This window comes from Canis aureus, chromosome 9, assembly GCF_053574225.1.
Source record: "Canis aureus isolate CA01 chromosome 9, VMU_Caureus_v.1.0, whole genome shotgun sequence".
Taxonomy (NCBI): Eukaryota; Metazoa; Chordata; class Mammalia; order Carnivora; family Canidae; genus Canis; species Canis aureus.
In genome coordinates this window covers 48,401,653-48,423,361 of record NC_135619.1, presented here as the reverse complement: position 1 = coordinate 48,423,361, position 21,709 = coordinate 48,401,653, and the positions used below count along the sequence as shown (strand labels likewise).

The window sequence follows — 21,709 nt, the reverse complement described above, 5'->3', positions numbered from 1 at the left end:
TTAAATAAAAAAGCAGCCCCCACACCCTGAAAAGCCCCATGACGACACAATTGATCCCATAAAAGACCAGACACCGGTTTAAAGAATAAGATTAAAAGCTGTCCACAAGCTGATTAAACTCAACAATTTAAAGTCTAACACATTTACTATAGAATCACTGGGATATCTAGTGTCTCAAACAAATTCATAGCCTCTTTTCATGATCCTGAATTTATCCTCAACTCCTTTGTGATTTTAAAGATTTTAAATCAAATACATGAACACCAATAAAAAATAAATTAAAAATAAATAAATAAATCAAATACATAGAGTACCCACATTTACCTGAAGTTAAAAAGCGGACAGAAAATCATACTGCACCAATGTGATAAAAGCACAGACAAACGCAAGGGAAAAATAAAGAATAAAATCAAAAGAGTGCTTCCTTGGAGGGAGAAAATGGCGCTGCTGTTAGGGGGCATTACCCCGGACTTTTACTTGTTCCACACAGAATTAGAAAACATTCGTTTTCTCCAGTGTATTGTAGGAAGAGTACATATTGGGTATTTGTATTATTCCTTATACCATTGTTTTTATATTTGAAATATTCATGTTAATTTTTGAAGAACCAAAGCAAACAAGGCATCAGAAGTTTGGGCACAGAGTACTCTAAGGAAACAGAAAGAACAGGTCCATACTGCCAAATATACATCCCTACAAGGAGCTGGCTCTCACACAGGGAGGCCAAGACCCTTTGCATAGTTCACAGCTCAAGTGGATTGATTAAAAGGCAAAACCTTCCGGAGGGAAAAGAGAGAGAGTGAAAGCAATATATTTTATTCGCCTGTCTTTGAATACCAAATCACTATACCAGTTAACTGTTAAGAGGGAAGAGGGTGCCAGTCAACACCGGCATCCCCTGCCAGTTTAATTTAACGGTATTATTTTGCCTTGCTTTGCAATTACTCCCACATTCCCCAGGGAGAAACTAATGGATTACTAAAAATAAAATGGAGATTAAGTGAATCACTTAGGATGTTTTGGCTCCCAATGTAAACTGGCTTAAACTAAAGGAAATGCATTGGCTCAAATGCTTGGACTTCGGGAGGCCTCAGGGCTTGCTTCTCTGTCCTCCGCCCTGTGTGGCTTCTTGCTCAGGCTGCAGCCACAGCACATCTTGTGCCAGCACATAACAACATCCAGAAGAGAAAGAGAGGCAGGCTCTTCTTGTAGCCCTGTTTCAAGTATGAGAAGACTTCTGCCAGAAGTTCCTGGCAAACCTGCCTTGGAGTCTCACTGGCTAGGACAGGATTACTGGACCATTCCTGAATTATCCTTCTGTCCAGGTAGCACCCAACACTGGCTGACACTTTATCCATGATGAGTCAACTGTGGACAAAGCAGGGATGGGACTGACCCTAACCAGGGCCTACCCTGGAGTTCCTATATGGAAGATCGATGTGATGCATGATAAGGATCTGCCCCTAATGTGTGCTCTGCTGGTACTGACTGGGAATAGCCTGAGCAAACATGTTTATCTGAAAGTGAAATTAATCACTATCATGATGAATTTATATATAAGCTATAGACTCCAAAAGCAGAGGAACAAATGAATTGATCCCTTTGAGAAAAGCAGATTTTTTAAAACTTTGTTTCTATATTTCCACTGCTCCAATGAGAAAGACACAAAGTCAACACATTTTAAAGCAGGTAGGCCATAGAAAGTATAGTATAGCACTTACTATATTCTTGTGCCATGGCTGCAGAAATTTAGACAGTAACATCCATATGAAGAATGAATAACCTGAAAAGAAAGAAAAATATAAAAGTTTTTAAAAACAGAAAAAATAAATAAATAAATAAATAAATAAATAAATAAATAAATAAATAAATAAAAACAGAAAAAAATAGCTAAGTGTACAAGAGATTTCATTAAAAGAAACAGTTGCAAAAAAAAAGTTTTATCTTTTTTCTGAAAGAGGCAAACCAGCCTTTTGAAAGTAGACAGGTGCATTAAAATTAGAAGTTGAGAAAACAGGGGCACCTGTTTTCTGGGTTGAGCGTCTGACTTCAGCCCAGGGCATATCTCAGAGTGCTAGGATCAGGATGGGAGCCCCTTTTAGGGCTCTGGGCTCAGCAGGGAGTCTGCTTATCCCTCTGTCCCACCTCCTGCTCTCTCTCAATCTCCCCCTTTCTCTCAAATAAATAAATAAATAAATAAATAAATAAATAAATAAAATCTTTTTTAAAAAGTTAGTGAAACCATCTATAGTATTAGAATACCTTCATGTTCATCATCTGCATCTATTGTCAAACAAACTAAATATATTTTAATTAATTATATTTTGATCAACTAATACTGCCCTGGACCGCTATTTGTAAAACTGAAACAAAACCAGAATTATTCAATGGACCTCAAAAATCATATAGTCTCTCCCCTAGAAAACATATCTACCCTATTCAAATCACTGTAAATTACAGTTAGATAAATCAGCTTCGATTTCTAAATTTCTAAACTCAGGGATATGAGAGAATAGGTCTCAGAATAAATACACCTATCAAATATTCGGTACTGCATGTTTATTAAAACTTTGACTATTCAGAATACCATGGAACAGTAAAGAAACATACTCCAGACTACTGGACCCAGACTACTCCAAGACTCTGGAAAAGTTATAAATATTCTAAGATGAGAACTCTGTCTCTATTCCGACCTTAGGACAAATAACAAAGTAGCAAATCACAAGGACTTAAAAACATACAAATCAATCTCTCCTATAATATTTCCTGTGGATAGTGTCCCTTGACAGGGCTGAGGATAGGCTCTGTCCACATATCTACAAATACCAGGTCTAATTTCACCTTCTTCAGTGAAAGTAAGTTCAACAATATCGTGGGCAGTAGTTTGTAGGGAAGAAAAGAACCTTTTCTCTACCTTTTCATGTTTAGTTTCTAGGGGCCTGCTAACTAAACTGACGAGGACAAATTAACAGAAGAAAAGGTTCATGTTTCTTCATTGATGTTAATATTTTTACACCCATGGGGATATCATAGAAAACAAGAAAAAAATGCAAAGAAGCAGTTTGACCCAGGGGCTTAAATACTACCTTAATAAGGGGCAATACGTTGTGCAGAAGTGATGAGACAGGAAAGGGGGACTGGAGCTCCTAAGAATGATAAATTGTGGAAAGATGACCAGGAAATAAAATGGTAAATAGGACTGTTCAGTAAGATCATGTAGACCCAAGTTTCTCCAGTGATAAGAATGGCTCTCCTCTTCCTGGTAGAGAGATGGGATGTACCTTTATAAATGGAAATTTAAGCCCCAATTTTCAGGCAGGAAGCCTGGGGGGGAGGGGGGCACACGACACGACACAACATACCACACACACACACACACACACACACACACACCTCGTCTTGCATCTGCTATTTCTCAATTTCCTTCACTCAAAATAATCCTTGTGCCAAGTGGCATATTTTGGGGTGACATATTCTGATGATCTTCAGGTTCATAGAAATGAAAACACCATTAAAAGAATAATGGTGCAAGTCTCAGAATAGAAGAAAATACTCGCAACACATAGATCCATCAAAAAATTAGTTTAGAATATATAAAGAACTCTATAAAAAGGCCACCTAAACAAGATACCCAAATGGTCAATAAGCATATGAACAGGTCCTGAACCTCATTCATTTGTTTACTAAAAAATAAAGCCACAATGAGATGGAATTACATTCTGAGTAAGATGGCTAAGACCGAAATCTGACAATACCAAGTCTTAGGATGTAAGCAATTCAACTCTCATACATACAATGCTGGTGGGAGGGTAAACTAGAAAACAGTTGAAGAATCTAATAAAGCAGAACATAAACTTACAATGTGGCCCAACAATTCCACTCCCAGGAAAATGCCTACCAGGAATGCACATGCCTAGCCCCCAGGACACACACAGTAATAGTCAAGCATTAATTTTAATAGTCAAAATTCAGTAACAAATAAATTGTCAACTATTCACACAGAAAATATTACATAACAGAGGTTAGTATGCTTTCTCTGCAAGGGCCAAACAGTAAATATTTTTGTTTTTTCAGACCATCTAGTCACTGTGCCCTGTTGCAACTACTCAACTTTGCATTTGGAGTGCATTTACATAGACAACATGTAAATGAATGGGTGTGGCTGTGTACTAATAAAACTTTATTTACAAAAACAAGCAACCAGACCACACACTGTAATTGGTCTGCCATACAATACATATAAATGAATTATAACTAATACGACGACAGATGAATCTCAAAAACAACATTGAAACAAAGAAGCCACATACGAGAGAATACACTATATTTTCCATTTTATGAAGTTCAAAAATAGGTAGACCTATGTGAATTGGGATAAAGTTACCTTAGAGATGGGAAGAGGGAGAAGAAGAAATCAGAAAGGAGTGGAACAGGGAATTTTGGTGGGGTTAGTAATACTGGACTCCCTGATATGAGTGGTGGTTTTTGTGATCATGTTCAATTTGGGAAAATTTATCATAGTGCTCACATACAATTTACTTATCTTTATATGTATTACACTTGAATAAAAAAAATTTTTTTAGTATTTTTTTTAATAAAAAAAAGAATACAAGCCAGTAGTGTAAGTGGACACTCTCTCAAAGCCCAGGCTCCCTGGACATCAACTACTTTGAGTAGTAGGATGCCTTGAGCCCCCACAAGGCACGATCCTGAAGCCATCCCCCCCCACCACACACACACACACATTATCTCGTGTGATGTCTGCCCGACAACCAAACCTCTGTTCTGAGTTCCAGGTTGGGTTGTGGAGATGAACTGTGATTAGACAAAACACACAGGAGTGGCAGGAAGGGAATGCAATCCGGAGGGAAGGAGGAAACTAACAGATGGTGGATGACGAAACTGGTGGAAATAAGCCCCACATTTTAATATCATCTGCTGAATAATCTAAACACAGAATATAAGTCCGTGAGCAGCTTAGAAACACAGTTTGGAAGGTCACTGAATGTGCCCTTTGGATAAAAATAATGAATTTAAAAGCTAACTAGGGCTCATAAAATAGTGTTGATTTGTTTTCAGAACAATTTCTTCCAGCTTCTCAAGTTGAGGAAGCAAACGTGACAGATAAAATAGTCTTGACTTTCTAGATCTGCATACTTCAAACAGTATCTATGTCTTGACTTCATCTTAACCATTCATACCTTGTCTAAAATTTAATTAGATATTTAACATTCCAGGGATCAGAGGAACCTATTAAATTACCAGGGTTATGCCCAAATAAATATATTGGGAAAGGCAGAAAATACAAAGATGCAATGGACAACAAGATCATGGGCATGTCATAAGGATACATATTCTCCTTTTGGTGTCTATATCATGAGTGAAATAAAGAACAAAGGAGTAGAGAAAACTTGAACAAAAGAAAGTGAAATCCATTTACTCTCCTGCATTTACTGCATAACTGGTATGTGCAAGGAACTGACCTAGATGCTGGAAATTCAAGATAAAATTCCTGTCTTTAAGGAGTTCAGTCAGAAAGAAGCTGACAAGCCTATGCATCAATAATTTAAGTTAAATGTCATAAGTTACACAGTATTCATAAGTGCGATGGAGCTAGAAATTAACAGAAGAGAATTATGGAGGAGGAGGAGGAGGATGGGGAGAAAAGGTGAGGACAGGAAGTCTTCCCATACATAGTGGGTAAGAGCCAAAACGAGTTTTGAATTTCAAAAGATGAGCAAGGTAAGAAGAGGGAGGAGAACAGAGGGAGAGAACATGCAAAGGCAGGAATCAGCCAGTCATATCTGAGGAGTAACAAGAAACTTTCAGCAGCCAGAACATAGTGGACAAGGACAAGCCAAGACGGAGATAGCAGAGGAACCTGTTAATTATACTAAGTTGGAATTGTATTCTGCAGACATTACAAAGCCACCGGGATAGGAATTGGGGGGTGGGAATGGAGTACAAGGAATAGAGGGGAGTGACAGGTCTCCAAATATACCTTTCTTGTCTAGTTTTGAAATCCAGAAACACAGTAATACTTCACAAAATCAAGAAAAGTAAATAATTAAAATCAACCTGTACATGGGGATAATTCAAAATGAAACACAGTCAGTGACAAATGGACTGCATTATAAATGCACAACATAACCACACTTAAGAAAATGCTGGGGGGGAAACTAACCTAACTCTTTGGAGACCACTATCTTGACTACATACTCCGAGTTTAGAGACAAAACAAAGAAAGTAGAAAGACCAGAATGAACTCTACGGTGTTGGACTCAAGTCAGAGATACTATGCTTTTTAATATATATATTTCAACAGATAATGAAAGATAAAGGTATGCCTTGGAGAAACTGTGGGCTCAGTTCCAGACCACCACAAGAAAGCTAATATTGCAATAAACCAAGTCAAATAAATTTTTTGGCTTCCCAGCAAAAACAAGTTACTTTTACACTACACTATAGTCTATTAAGTGTGCAATAGCATTATATCTTTAAAAAACTAATATACATACGTTAACTTAAAAATCGTTTATTGAAAAATGCTAACCATCATTTGAGTTTTTATTGAGTTGTAATCTTTTCACTGATGAAGATCTAGTCTTGATGTTAATGGCTCCCTATTGATCAGGGTGGTGGATGGCGAAGGTTAGGGTAGCTGTGGCAATTTCTTAAAATAAGACAACAATGAAATTGCTGCATCAATGGGTTGCTCCTTTCAACGAACAATTTCTCAATAGCTTGTGAAGCTGTTTGATAGCATTTCACACACAGCAGAACTTCTTTCAAAACCAGAGTCAACTCTCTCATATGCTGCACTGCTTTATCAACTAAGTTTATGTAATATTCTAAATCCCTGCTGTCATTTCAACAATCTTCATAGCATCTTCACCAGAAGTGGATCTCATGTCATGAAACCACTTTCTCTGCTCATCCATGAGCAGCATCAATTAAAGTTTTATCATGAGATCACAGCAACCCAGTCCCATCTTCAAGTTCCACTTCTAATTCCAGTTCTCTTGCCGTTTCCACCACATCTACAGTTATATCCTCCACCAAGGTCTTGAACCCCTCAAAGTCATCCATGAGGGTTAAAATGTACTTCTTTAAAACCCGTTAATTGATATTGCTATTTTGACCTCTTCCCATGAATCATGAATGTTCTTAATAGCATCTAGAATGGTGAATCCTTTCTAGAAGGCTTTCAATTTACTTTGTCCAGGCCCATTAGAGGAATCACTATCTGTAGCAGCCATAGCCTTATGAAATATATTTCTTATGGTATATAAGGTATGGTATATAAGGTATATGGTAAATATATTTCTTATGGTTCTTATGGTAAGACTTGAAAATTGAAATTACTCCTTGATCCATGGGCTATACAATGGATGTTGTGTTAGCAGGCATGAAAACTTTAACCTTGTACATTCTCCATCAGAGCTCTTGGGTGACCAGATGCACTCACTGTAAATGAGTAGCAATATTTTGAAAGGAAACTTTTTTTTTTTTTTCTGAGCAGTTTCCAACAGTGGGCTTAAAATACTCTGTAAACCATATTGTAAATAGATGTGCTGTCATCTAGGCATTGTTGTTCCATTTAGAGAACAAGGGCAAAGTAAATTTAGCATCATTCTGAAGGATCCTAGAATTTTTAGAATGGTCCACAAGCCCTAGCTTCCACTGAAAAGTCACCAGCCTGGTCTTTGAAGCTTTGAAGCCAGGTGTTGACTTCTCCTCTCTAGCTATGAAGAAGGTTCCAGATGGCATCTCCTTCCAACAGAAGGCTGTGTAGTGTACACTGAAAATCTGTAGCCACCTTCATTAATGATCTTAGCAGGATCTTCTGGGTAACTCGCTGCAGCTTCTCCATCAGCACTTGCTGCTTCAATCTTACACTTCGATGTTATGGAGAGATGGCTTCTTTCCTTAAACCTCAAGAACCAGCATGTGCTAGCTTCCGATTTTTCTTCTATAGCTTCCTCGCCTGTCTCAGGCTTTATAGAATTGAAGAGAATTAGGGATGTACCCTGGATTAGGCTTTGGCTTAAGGGAATGTTGTGGCTGGTTTGATCTTCTCTCCAGACCACTAAAAGTTTCTCCATATCAGCAAAAGGCTGTTTCATTTTCTTATCATTCATGTGTTCACTGGAGTAGCACTTTTCATTTCCTTCAAGAACTTTTCCTTTACAGTCACAACTTGGCTTTTTGGCACAAGGGGCCTAGCTTTTGGTCTATCTTGGCTTTCCACATGCCTTCCTCACTAAGTTTAATCTCTTTTAGCTTTTTATTTAAAGTGAGAGAGATGCCACTCTTCCTTTCACTGAAACACTTAGAGGCCACTGCAAGGTTATTAATCAGTCTAACATCAAATTGTTGTGTCTCGGGGAATAGGGAAAGTGATGGGTACAGGCTGGTCAGTGGAGCAGTCAAAACACACACAACATGTACCAAGTAAGTTCATCATCTTATATGGGTATGATTTATGAGGCCCAAAACAATTACAGTAGTTACAATTACAAAGATCACTGATCACAGATCACCATAACAAATATAATAATAATGAAAAAGTTTGAAATATTGTGAGAACTTCCAAAATGTGACAGAGTGACATGAAGTAAGCCAATGCTGTTGGAAAAATGGAGCTCAAACAGGTTGCCACAAACCTTTAATTTATTAAAAAAAATTATCTGTGATTTGCAATAAAGTGAAACTCAATGAAACAAGGTATGCCTACACTGTTATTCTTTCTTATAATACATTACTACCATTATTTATTTTGTAGCCCAACCTGTCCCAGATTTGGCCAGTGGAAACCCCTTCAAGATGGCTTCTAGGTCATATTTATATGACCCCATCATTCTCTGAGCATTTCCTTACTTTCTGAAAATAGATGTTTCAGTCTCATTTTGTACTTTCTTTCCCTGAAATGAGCCAAAGAGTCCTGGTTCCTTTGATTAGAAAGTAGTATTTAGAAAGCAAAATCCAAATGGCTAGATGCGTTCATTGCACATCTCACATTGTACTGTGAGACACTCTCACAGTGATTGAGCTAGGGAATATACGTGTATATGCGCTTACACACACACACACACACACACACACACACACTCTTACATCTATATCCACAGAACTTTTCAAGGTACAAAACAAGGTAATTATATATTATAAAGTTTACATGAAAACTCAAAGGCTCAAGAAGAATCTAAGATACTGCATAAGAAGAAGATATCAGTGAGGTACTTGCCCTATCAACACTCAACTCCAACACAGCAGGAATTCAGAAAGGTTAAATTATTTAAAAATGGTACTTGCTCATGTGTTTATTCATGTGGAAGAAAATTAAATTGAATCTCTATTCCATTCTCTATAGAAAAATCAATTCTAATTTAACTAAAGACTTGCATATAAAAGGCAGAATTGTAAAACTTTTAGTAGACAATAAAAGAATATTATATGGCTTCAGAATAGGTTAGCAACATAAAAAAGAAAAAGAAAAACCACAAAGAAAAATAAATTCATTCTACATTAAAATAAAAAACTTCTGTCCATTAAAATTCACCATAAAAAAGGCTAAACCACAAATTAGAAAACCTATAACTAACAAACATTATCTAGAATGTATCTTTATGAATTTTTAAGAGACAATCCAAGAGAAAAATGGACTAAAGTCATAAAATATTAAAGGTCCTTATATACATAAAATGGTAGTATCTTTAGTAATTAGGGAAACACAAATAAAAAGCACATTTACATACCCACAAACCTGACTAAATTTAACGAGCTGGACAATGTGAAGTGTGTGGCACAGATGTAGAGCAGTGCAAATGTTCAGACTCTCCCGTTGGAGTTGTACATTGGTGCAATCACTTTGGAAAACAGTCAGGCACAGGTACATTTTACTGGCCAACAATTACTATCCTAAGTTTATGGTCACCAGGAGAACTGACACCCAGAGACAAATACAATTGTTCCTAACCACAGAAAAGTGCAAGCCACCCAAATTCCAGCAGAATAGGAAAAAAAAAAATGTGGTTTTGTTTGCAGCAAAATCAGTGAACCCTAATGCTAAATGCATTAATGTGGAAAAATTCAAGGGGACAATCTCCCTAAATACTTGTACAATAAGGAATTAGTTACATACAAATTTTAAAGAATTAGATTACGAGCTCACTAAAGGCTGGGTCAATACCACTTAATAGTCATTAAAAGCCTCCTACAGTTTTATGCTGGGTATCGTGAATGTTTTGAAGACATAGGCCATTAAGTCCTCCAAGAGATAATAAGATAATTCTCTATAGCTCTGAACACAATACTGAGCCCATGGCAAACATTAGATTAAATAAAACAAAAAACTGTAGATTTCGTTTGTTATTTAAGGAAAGGGATATACTTATTTCCCAAAGTGCAATTAAAACACTTGAGAAGGGATCCCTGGGTGGCGCAGCGGTTTGGCGCCTGCCTTTGGCCTAGGGCACTATCCTGGAGACCCAGGATCGATTCCCACGTCGGGCTCCCGGTACATGGAGCCTGCTTCTCTCTGCCTGTGTCTCTGCCTCTCTTTCTCTCCCTGTGACTATCATAAATAAATAAAAATTAAAAAATATTTTAAAACACTTGAGAAGGCATCACCCACATGGTGGTTTTTCAAAAAATATATGTTTATATATTTAAGAAAAGACGAAAAAAATCCCTGTTATCCTGTCAGTCAGCTACCAGGACAGATGAGATTGCTTCTCTTAGGCTCATACCAATTAGATTACTGATTCATTTAAAAATATGTATTACAGCAGTTTAACTTTCTCTAAAAATAAGTAACTTTTCAAATCAATGCTATGAGTTTAGAAACATAACATCTGTACTAACACAACTGTTCAGAATTGCAGCATTAAACCTCTAATAGTGCTCAACACTGTAGTCACCCACCATTTGCTAAGCAGACCTGGCCGGGAGGTTCAAGTGAGTTGCACCCCTAAGTAACCACCCTCAAAGCAAAAGTTACTTTACACCGTAAGGTTAACATACTTTAACAGTGTGGAAAAATCGTAAGCTACATATTTAAAATTGGCATTGAAGATACATTTTTCTTGATTTTGGCTGTTATAGAGTTCAAGAGTTATTATGGTCCATATTTTTATACGGGTAGGAGTATGCGCAAGATCTTTAAAACGAATTGCAAGTCACATAAAGACAAGTGACAGTTCTACCTGGTTCACCTCTAATTCATTGTTTGCTTTCTAACAACATTATTTTAAAAAGAGCAATTCCACAGCCCATAGAGGAGATTTCTATTTTAAGCAGAGGTAACTATCTTTACTTATGTAAGAAGCAATTACACTGGGTAACAGAAAAAACGAAGTGCAGTGGCACACACTAGAAGTATGTCGGGGAAACCATTAGTTTTCATTCTCAAGGGTATGCACTAAGTGTATCAGTCTACCAGTCACTGAATTTATTAAGCCATAATTTTGCTACACGAATTTGTTATTCTTTCCTTTAGAGAACACTGAATAATCAGAAGTAATCAGAAGGCAATGTTTGCTTTCCTCTCTACAGTAACAACTGTGCATTTGGCCTGAATTCTAAATAACCAGGTTCTTTTGAAATTAAGCCAATATACAGATCTTTTCACTAAAAATAAGTATGAAGGAAACAGGCTCAAATCATAAATGTCATATTTATAACTACTCAAAATGGGAGTGAATAGCCTTCTCAGATAATTTGTATAAACATGCACAGACCTCACCATCACCATACATGCTCTACTGCCACTAAAAACAGAATCATTAAGACCTTGAAGCATAAATATTCAATTGGCTGTTTGATGACATCAGCACTGGTGGCCTAAAATTTATTGATAGCACACTTAACCGATCACATAATGTCTTTCTACACGGGCTAAGCTAAGCCAACACTAGGTATAACAGCTTCATGTTAACTTGGCTAGATAGTGCTCAGTTATTTAGTCAAACACAAATTTAAGTGTTGAAGATATTTTGTGGATGCGATTAACAGCTACAATCATTTGACTTTAAGTAAAAGAGATTACCCCTGATAATGTGGGAAGACCTCATCCAATCAGTTGAAGACATTAATCTCAAAGACTAAAGTTCCCTTAAAAAGAAGGAACTCCTCAAACCATCAGCATTAACTTCTGCATGAGTTTTCCAGCCTGCCAGGAGGATGCCCTACAAATTTCAGATCTGTAGCCCCCACAAATGCATGAGACACTTCTTTAAAATAAACCTAAGTATTCCTCTCAGGATGAATAGATTAACTGCAGTACACATTTACAATGGAATATTACTCAGCCATAAAATAAAAGAAATCCTACCATATGCGATAACATGGATGGACTTTGAAGGTTCTATGCCAAGTGAAGTCAGAGAAAGACAAAGACGAATACTATATGATCTCACTTATATGCAAAATCTAAAACAAAACAATCAAATTCACAGAAAAAGAAATATTTGTGGTTATCAGAGGCAGAAAGTGGAAGGAGGAGGTGGTCAAAAGGTACAATTTTCCAATATTCCTGTTACAAGATGCATAAGTAGGAGGGATGAAATGTACAACATGATGACTACAGATAACACCGCTGTATAATACTCAGGGAGGCTATTCAGAGAGTAAATCCAAAGCGTTCTCATCACAAGGAAAACCTTTTTTTCCCTTTCTTTTCTTTTTACTATTATCTACATGAGAAAATGGGCATCAGCTAACCTATTATGGCAATCATTTCACAAAATATGTGAATCAACCACCATGCTGTGTGCCTTAACCTTACACAGCGATGGATATTGATTATCTCTCAATCAAACTGGGGGAAAATATATTTTATATACATGTATAATATATATATACACACATATATGTGTTATGCATGTATTCCTATTGGTTCTGTTTCTCCAGAGTCTTGACTGATACACTGGGCAAAATGAGAATCGCTCTATGAATTTTAAAGGGTTGGGTCAATACAAAGAAAGAAACACCTTAATTTAATTCAGTTTACCTATGAAAACAAGGGCATCCTGAGCCCACCAAAAGACCACACCCGGTGACTAAGACACTCCCAACTAAAACAGAAGTAGGCTGCGAGAAGGGCACCACAGTATCAGTATGACAAAATGTTGCAAGAACAGGGGAACAGGAGTTCTAACTTGGGGTCTGAGGAAGAGGAAGGAGAGCTGGAAGGAAGTCAGGCAAAACAGCAAAGTCACACAATAGCAGGGCTGTCAAAGTCAGAACTTATTCCGCTGACCCTCCCAATTCAGCTAACAGTATTTCAGGACGTATTATATCGCAGGTGTTTGACCCTGTCTATCCCATCCACCTGTTTACAGCAACATTAAGGGGCAGATAATACTACTGTCCACAATTCTCAGGGGGGTCGGGGAAGCTAAAGATATAATTCTACAAGGTGGTATGGCTTCTATGGTACTGGATCCCAGTTTTGAACCTCTGCTCGAGGTTGAGCTACCGAGCTCTACATTTCCCTAATAGTACTCCCTGGGCTGAATAACAGGGCAAAAACCTTCCAAGCCCAAGAACGTTATTAGACATGTCAAAAGTAAGCGTCTACGTCCACAGAGAGGGGACAGAGGGAAAGCAGCATGAGAAAGAGAAAGGCAAAAATGCATAAAAATTAAGGATTTCTGATTCAAAACTGCTAATAACTCACAAATTTACCTTTTGACCTTCCTCCTATCTCAGTCAAATTTCATAAGAAATATAAAATCCAAATAAATGCACAGAAATTACAGGAAATCCCAGTAGAGATGGCACTGGCAGGTCAGAGTGGTGACAAATTTTAAGAAATAGAAAGCAGACTGAAAATGAAATACAACAGAGCTGAAAGACCCCTTAGAAATAAGAGAATAGACATCCAAATGAAAGTTTCTAGCAGACTCTAGGAAAATCTAACAAATAAGTGTCAGCAGAAATACACCTTGGATGGCAAGGCAGGTAATTAAAGAACCTGCCACCTGCCCGGTCCCTTCTCCACAATCACCACTCTTCAAACTAATACAGAAACCTAAACCTAATACAGAAACCCTTAGGCCCCAATGGGTAGTATGAGCCCCTGGATTAAAGCCATGAGAAACACCCACAGTGATCCTTTGGACTAGAGACACTGGACAATGTTCCATATAACTAATAACAGAGTTTATCTGCACTCAGAAGACAAGTAACCCACACATCTTATGGAAAACTCACCCTACCAATATGGCCTGCCCTGCCCACCCACCATGGCTCCTGTAAGTCAGAGCCCGTATGCACAATCAGGTAAACAGAACCTCTATGACAATGCTGAATCCAACTTTTTGGTTCTATCATTTACCATGAAGAAATTCATGATAAACAATCAAAGGAGTTTAAAACATGACACCTCAAAGCATGTCGATTTGGTATACTGACTTTTTTGACTTAAAAAACCACGAGGGTAAGAAAGGCACGCTGACCTCCCCACTTTTCCTGAAAACAGGAGATAAAACTCCCATATGAAGTTTCTGCACCTGGAGGCAACGGACATTCTATTCACCAGAGACAGGGAATCGAGGCTGAGAAGAAACTGTACAAACAAATCTTTATAAAATGAAGCCTATTATCTTACTTTAGCCTCTCCATACATTTTAGTTTCTTTTCCACAATCACCACTCTTCAAACTAATACAGAAACCCAAACCTAATACAGAAACCCTTAGGTCCAAATGGTTCTTCAGGTCTTCATTTTCCTGCTAAAGACCTCAAGCACATGTTTTTATGTTTGTTTGTTTGTTTGTTTGTTTGTAAGAAAAGAAAAGAAAAGAAAAGAAAAGAAAAGAAAAGAGAAAAGAAAAGAGAAAAGAAAAGAGAAAAGAAAAGAAAAGGAAAAGGAAAGGAAAGGAAAGGAAAGGAGAAGAAAAAAGGAAAGAAATCGTAAGCTTTCCTAATTTGTCTAATGTCAACTTAAATATCAGGCCCAGTCAGAGACCCAAAAAGGGTAAAGTTTTACCTCCCCTACATCATCACTATCCACTCCAGAAAAATCAGCAACATGGAAAGAAACATCAAATTCAACAATGCTAAAGAAAAAAAGAATTAAAATGAAAAAACAAAGAACATGTTTCTAAAAAGATGAAAAATCTCAAGAAACTAAAGGAAATACGATATCTGGATACAAAAAAAAAAAAAAGAAAAGAACTGGTCTTGGTTAAAATAAAATTATTGGGAAATAAAAGTAACGAGGGGCAGATCACAGCAGATCATGTAGGTCCCACAGATGGATTCTACACCCTAGATTCAGCCCCAGTGGATGTCCCGGGCGCTGTCCATTATCCTCTCCCTTTGGCTTCATCCCTTCTGCCTATCAACAAGTCCAAATCTTCCTTCATTCATAAAAACCTTTTCCCTTGACCCAGATCTCTCTCCAGAGTAAAGAAGCAATAAGGTAAGAAGGTATCAATGATGATTTGGAAGTTCCTCACTTAAATAACTGAGTAGATGGTTCTCTCATTAGATGTACAGAGACAAAAGGGAAGAATGGGAGATGGACAAGGGAATGCTTGATCACAACACAGAACACGTAAGGGGTCTTTACAGAAAGAGCTTATAAACTGAAACCTATATACTGAACTTGGTCCGTGAATATATATATTTTTTGGCCCACCCAGTGTTTTAAAAATTCAACCCATCCTTTAAAATTCAGACTGTTTAATGAGCAAATCCTCATTTACACTTTTTCTTAAAAAATAAAATAAAATAAAATAACCCAGGAGATCTGGTAACCTTGGGCCCACATTCCCACATAGCATCAAATGGCCAGACCCAAAGAGCCTACATGGGGCCTGCAATCTCCCCTCCTCACTGTCCCGAACTCTGTCTTCCTGACCCTGAGCCTATGTCAACGGTCATTTATCACTCCACTTACTCTCTTATGTTTCTTAGTGTGGAATAATATTTGTTCTTCCCCTGGGCCTGCTTTTGCTCATTGACATTGTTGGCCAGGCACCCAAGCTTGCAAATCGGCTGTAGAAGCCAGAGTCAAGAAACAAGTAGAAAATATGGGTCTCTAGCTATTCACAGGAGACAGGGCTTGAGGTGTGGTTTAAGGTGGTTTTGAAATAAGTTAAATGAAAGAGGGTTGAGCACACAAAAAAGAATGTAAAAGAAGACAGCAACCTTGGATGGAACTCTAGGAAACGCCCATAATTAAAGACAGTAAAAAAAAAGGTAACAGTAAGTGAAAGGTAAGTATAAAGAGTGGGATATTCAAGAAGAATTTACATACATGCATGGTGCACAGATTACAGCAAATAAATGTGGCACTAGCACCGCAGAGAGGTCAGGGTCGCCTATAAGGTAACTTATTTAATGACAAAAATCAACAAACAACAACAACATCAATCAAAATCTGCAACAAAATCAACTTACACTACCTGGGAAACTAGACTACTTAGCAATTGGTTATGGAAAAAAATGGAAGGATGCATCTGTTTCTCCCTCTCCCTCTGCCTGCCACTGCCCCTGCTTGTGTGCTCTCTGTCAAGTAAACAAATGAAATCTCTTTAAAATAAAAAATTCACATTAAAGCAAAAATGAAACCGTCATCACTTCAGAACTATCAAATTACCTAAGTACCATTTTGCATACCTGTAACTATTTAGTGAAGGGGAACAGAACATGTGACCCCAAAATATGCTACTTTACCATGTAGATGAAAGCAATCAAAGCTTACAGATTCAAGAAGAGTTGGGGGTTTTTGTTGTCTTGTTTTTTTTCACCTCTCCCTTCACTACCTAAAAGAATTTCAATAGAGGGCCTGTACCAGGAAGGGGGCTAATAGCAAAGATAACATTTTATTTATTTATTTATTTATTTATTTATTTATTTATTTATTTATTTATTTGAGATTTTATTTATTTATTCATAGAGATGGAGAGAGAGAGAGAGAGAGAGAGAGAGAGGCGCAGAGACACAGGCAGGGGGAGAAGCAGGCTCCATGCAGAGAGCCTGACATGGGACTCGATCCCGGGACTCCAGGACCATGCCCTGGGCTGCAGGCAGCGCTAAATCGCTGCGCCACTGGGGCTGCCCACAAAGATAACATTTTATATCAGGAAGACTTATTGGGGCACCTGGGTGGCTCAGTGGTTGATCATCTGCCTTTGGCTCAGGTCACGATCCTGGGGTCTTGGGATTGAGCCCCGCGTCGGGCTCCCCACAGGGAGTCTGTTTCTCCCTCTGCCTGTGTCTCTGCCTCTCTCTGTGTCTCTCATGAATAAATAAATAAACTCAGAAAAGAAAGAGAAAGAGAAAGAGAGAGAGAGAAAGAGAGAAAGAGAGAAAGAGAGAAAGAAGAAAGAAAGAAGAAAGAAAGAAAGAAAGAAAGAAAGAAAGAAAGAAAGAAAGAAAGAAAGAAAAGAAAGGAAAAGAGAAAAGAAAAGAAAAAAAGAAAAAAGAAAAAAGAAAAGAAAAGAAAAGAAAGAAAAGAAAAAAGAAAAGAAAAGAAAAGAAAAGAAAAGAAAGAAAAGAAAAGAAAAGAAAAGAAAAAAGAAAAGAAAAGAAAAGAAAAGAAAAGAAAAGAAAAGAAAAGAAAAGAAAAAAAAGACAAGACAAGACCTATCTGCATGGCCTGGCAAACATTTGTTTACCAAACATCTGCTCTTCTCCTCTTCCTGGGATTTGTCTTCCCTCCTTTAAGGACCCTAGACCTCTGTTCCCTTCTCCTCAGCTCCTAAGAACTGAACATAAGCCCTAATTCCCTGACTACCAGGGAACCTCTCATGTATTAGGGCTCTTAAACAAACTAAATTAAATCTGGTTTTCTCCTATTCATCTGTCTTATGTCAATTTATTATGCTAAAGATCCTAGAAGGGAAAGGAGAAAAATTTCCTCCCCTGCAGTTTTGGCACCTAAAGTGGGGCTCTCCATTGGCTGGACATTACACATTCTGGGGCTGCGGAAGCGGGCAGAATCCAGCAGAAGCTAAGAATTCTTACCACACCAATCTCCCGGGTCTCTGCCTTCAGGGTCATGTGGAAGTGAGGGTGGTAAGAGTCTTTTGAATCAGCTGGAGAAAATATTTACTCTGTGTGAATTAGTTCCTTGAGTATAGCAACTCCAGTAATGATTAGTTATGAGTGCTCTTATTTTCTATTGATGTCCTTCCTCTCAGAGATGATCATTGGTTTCTTTTATCTGTCTTTTGCATGGTTTGTCATAAGAAGAAAAATCATAGATGGCAGAAGGCAGGCAGAGGTCCGTCCTTCAAGCCAACCTGAGACTGGTTCGTTCACAGTTCTCACCAGACCAGGGTGTGTTTAGACAAACTTTGCTATGGGTGCCCTATGTAAAAACCAGATGAGGTTTTCCTTTTGTCTTGCTCTAAGCCCTGAGAGCTTGGCTTTGTGACCAGTGAGAATGTTCTCTCTGGTTTCTGCCATCCAGAAGATGCAACTGGTGACCAAATAGACTAGGATTCCAAGACACAAAGTCACAAGCAGTATCTTTTTTGTCCAGCCATGCTAGGTTTCAGGAGTTTGTCATACAGGGTCCTGGTCCGTAAAGGATCTTTGTCTTCTCAACCTTCCCTGTCCTATTAGTGCTAGAGAAGTGCCATTTTGGTAGTGCCTGCCCCATGTCACAGATTCCCAGGTCTCATTTCTTCTACTATACTATTCTTACTGCCTATGACAAAGGTCTTCCCTTTCCTAGGCTAACTCTGGAAAAGAACTCTCTGGATCTGGTGAGGGCTGCAGCTTTTGTACCTTTTTTGAGGATATCTCATTTCCATGGTTAAGCCATAAAAAGCCTTATTGATTTGTGTGGTTACTGGGATAAATACAAGATCCTGCTTGTCAATGGCCAAATGATGGCCATATTGAACTGGCTATATGTGAAAGAAAAAAAACTTGGTGCACTCTTGTCCTACAGAAAGACAAAATTAATAAGAGAACACAAAGGAATATAATGGCCAACTTTAGAGTCTGCCTTAATAAGATGAAAGAACAGAAATTAGACCTAGTTTAAAACTAATGTCCACAACCAATATTAATCCTTTCTTAAAATCCAGCCTCCTCAGCAATTTCCCTTAGCTCCCAAACCCTTCCACCTTCCTCAGAAAAATCCCTTAAACATCCAGTTGCCTGTTTTAGCTTCCCTTTCCCTGCAAGATTTACAAGGAGCACTCCAGCCTAATTTCTAGGCCCAGAATGAATAGGTTACTCATGGCAATGCTGCAAGCCAGGAAGTGAATTTAGCAGAAGCACCCAGACTATAGTAAGGCTTGCTCTGCTGGGCTCTATGATCAGGCTCTGCCAGCTTCAGGCTTTCCTGTGTAATATCCTTTGTGGATATATCCTAGATCCCCCCAACCACAAAGAATTCATGTCCCATGGATAGCAACATATTTTAAATCATAAAGCCCATCTAACTCCACTTTCAGAAGATCCTATCAAATTTAAAGAGAAATTTAAAAGGTGAATGGCCATCCATAGTTCCTCTCACAAGGACTTTTGTTTTGCTGCTGGTGTTCTTCCCTCCCACGATTATACTATAGTTATCAGAAGCCAGGGAACTCCTCGAGAGGGTGGGAGGGAAAGAGACTTCAAAAAAAGATGGGGGGTGGGGGGGGCGGCTAAAATTCTCCCAGGCCTCCTGCAAATGACCAGGAAATGTCTCAGCTAGGGCTGATATTCAGGGGCTAATAGAAACATTAGTACAGGCTTTCCTCTCTAAGGTGAATTTGTTTAAGATTAAATTGTATACACACAAAGAAGAGCATCTGAAGGCCTCTGCTGAACACTTTATAGACTTTTCAAAGGCATACTTCACTAAACCCTGAAGCTCCAGAACACAGATATATCTTAATTTCCACCTTAGTAGGGCATTTTCTCCCTGATTTAAAAAGACAAATTCCAAATAACATGGTAGTCAACCTCAAAACATTACAATGGAAGTAGTTACCCAATCCTTTGGAAGAATGCAAGGGAAGAATGCAAGGGAAAAAGAGTTAACATCACTAATTCTTGATTTGCAACTTGCATCTTGAGAGAAACAAAAGCATTAACTCTTGAAACCAACTCAAACCCCACTCAGATCCATTCCTGTTTGTCTTCAGACAGTAGCAGATAGTGCAAAAAATGAAGACACTGGAAGTACAATTGTCTTGCATGTGAGAAAAAGTAAAAATTAGATAGCAATTACTCTAGGCTTCTGATAAAAGACAAATATATCCCAAAGTAGGTGAAAAATGTACATTCTTTCTCTGTCCCTTGAAGGTATAAATCTTAGCATGTCTTTAAAATGTACACATCCCAGTAGATAACTAAACACAGACCACAATCTCCTAAAATGGAAGGTGTGTGGGGCATGCTTTTTAAAATACAAATTGCTATAAAGGCTCCCTTGCCCAATCTATTCCACATCCTCCGTGAGATTAGTTCTCATGGACAAATATAAATCTTAAAAAGCCTTCTTCATGTGAGGTGCCTGGGTGGCTCAATCAGTTGGGCATCTGACTCTTGATTTTGGCTCGGGTTATGATCTCAGGGCCGTGGATTGAGCCCGATGTCAGGCTCCGTACTCATCAGGGCATCTGCCTGAGATTCTCTCCCTCCCTCTGCCCTCTGCCCCTACCCCATGCCCTCTCTCCCTCTCAAATAAATCTTTAAAAACGAACAAAAAACAGTAAAAAAGTCTTCTGCACAAATATTGGTAAAAATTTTAACCATTTAAGTGGATAACCTTAACCATTTCCTCTGCCAGAGACACAATTATTTATAAACTAGTAAGTTTTGTATTATACCTGATTCATAGCTAAAATCTTAGAACAGAAGTTGTAGGAGGATATCTGTTTGCATCTGTGTGTTTATGTATGTCTATGAATGTATGTTATATATGGGTGATATTTTTCTACCACCAGATGGTATTGACAAAATTAATCTGTAAAGAGCTCTATTTAACTGGCCTAAAGACACATAAATGCTTATAAAATTAAGTATTTCTAAATCTCAGATACATGAAAGAAACTAACCCAAATGTTTAAGTTCACATGATCTAGGAAAATTTTTGGTAAGTAACAAACTTAGTTTAAGTTTGTTGGTTTAATTAATACAGACATGTCTTTAAACTTGTCAGCATTAAATATAATACTTTTTTAGTCTACCTAGCTTTATTAAGAGTCAAATAAGCTCATGTTACATCTGTTAAAATTTGCCATCAAGAAAAATAACTGAAGATGATGGTTAACTGATTTAATAGCTCATGAAATTGTAATAAGTAATCTAAATATGATTGTGAAAAATAAGTGACTTAGGGGATGCCTGGGTGGCTCAGCAGTTGAGCATCTGCCTTTGGCTCGGGGTGTGATCCTGCAGTCCCAGAATCGAGTCTCACATTGGGCTCCCTGCATGGAGCCTGCTTCTCCCTCTGCCTGTGTCTCTGCCTCTCTCTCTCTCTCTCTCTCTCTCATGAATGAATAAATAAAATCTTTAAAAAATAATAATAAAATAAGTGAGTTAAATAGATGTAAGTGGGCCAAAAGTTTTTAGGTGAACTTTTCAGCAGTAATTATGTTTTATGGTATGTCTACTTAAAAATACTTGCCCAAATCTTCAGTAACTTCCATCAATAGTTTTGCTAAGTTAGGTTAAATGATGAAAAGTCACTGAATATCTAGATTACTTCCAAATAATATGAAATACTGAACATTGATTATTGAACACAG

At 37.9% G+C, this 21,709-nt stretch overlaps 1 protein-coding gene across 17 annotated transcripts in view; it reads right to left on the bottom strand.

The window, feature by feature from the left end:
• SIPA1L1 (signal induced proliferation associated 1 like 1) overlaps positions 1-21,709 on the bottom strand; it is a 375,082-nt gene that overhangs the window by 196,375 nt on the left and 156,998 nt on the right. For all 17 annotated transcript variants that reach the window (XM_077909830.1, XM_077909833.1, XM_077909838.1 and 14 more), the window contains one exon: positions 1,722-1,783. The gene's annotated coding sequence lies outside the window, so the exon portion shown is untranslated. The remainder of the gene's footprint in view (positions 1-1,721; positions 1,784-21,709) is intronic.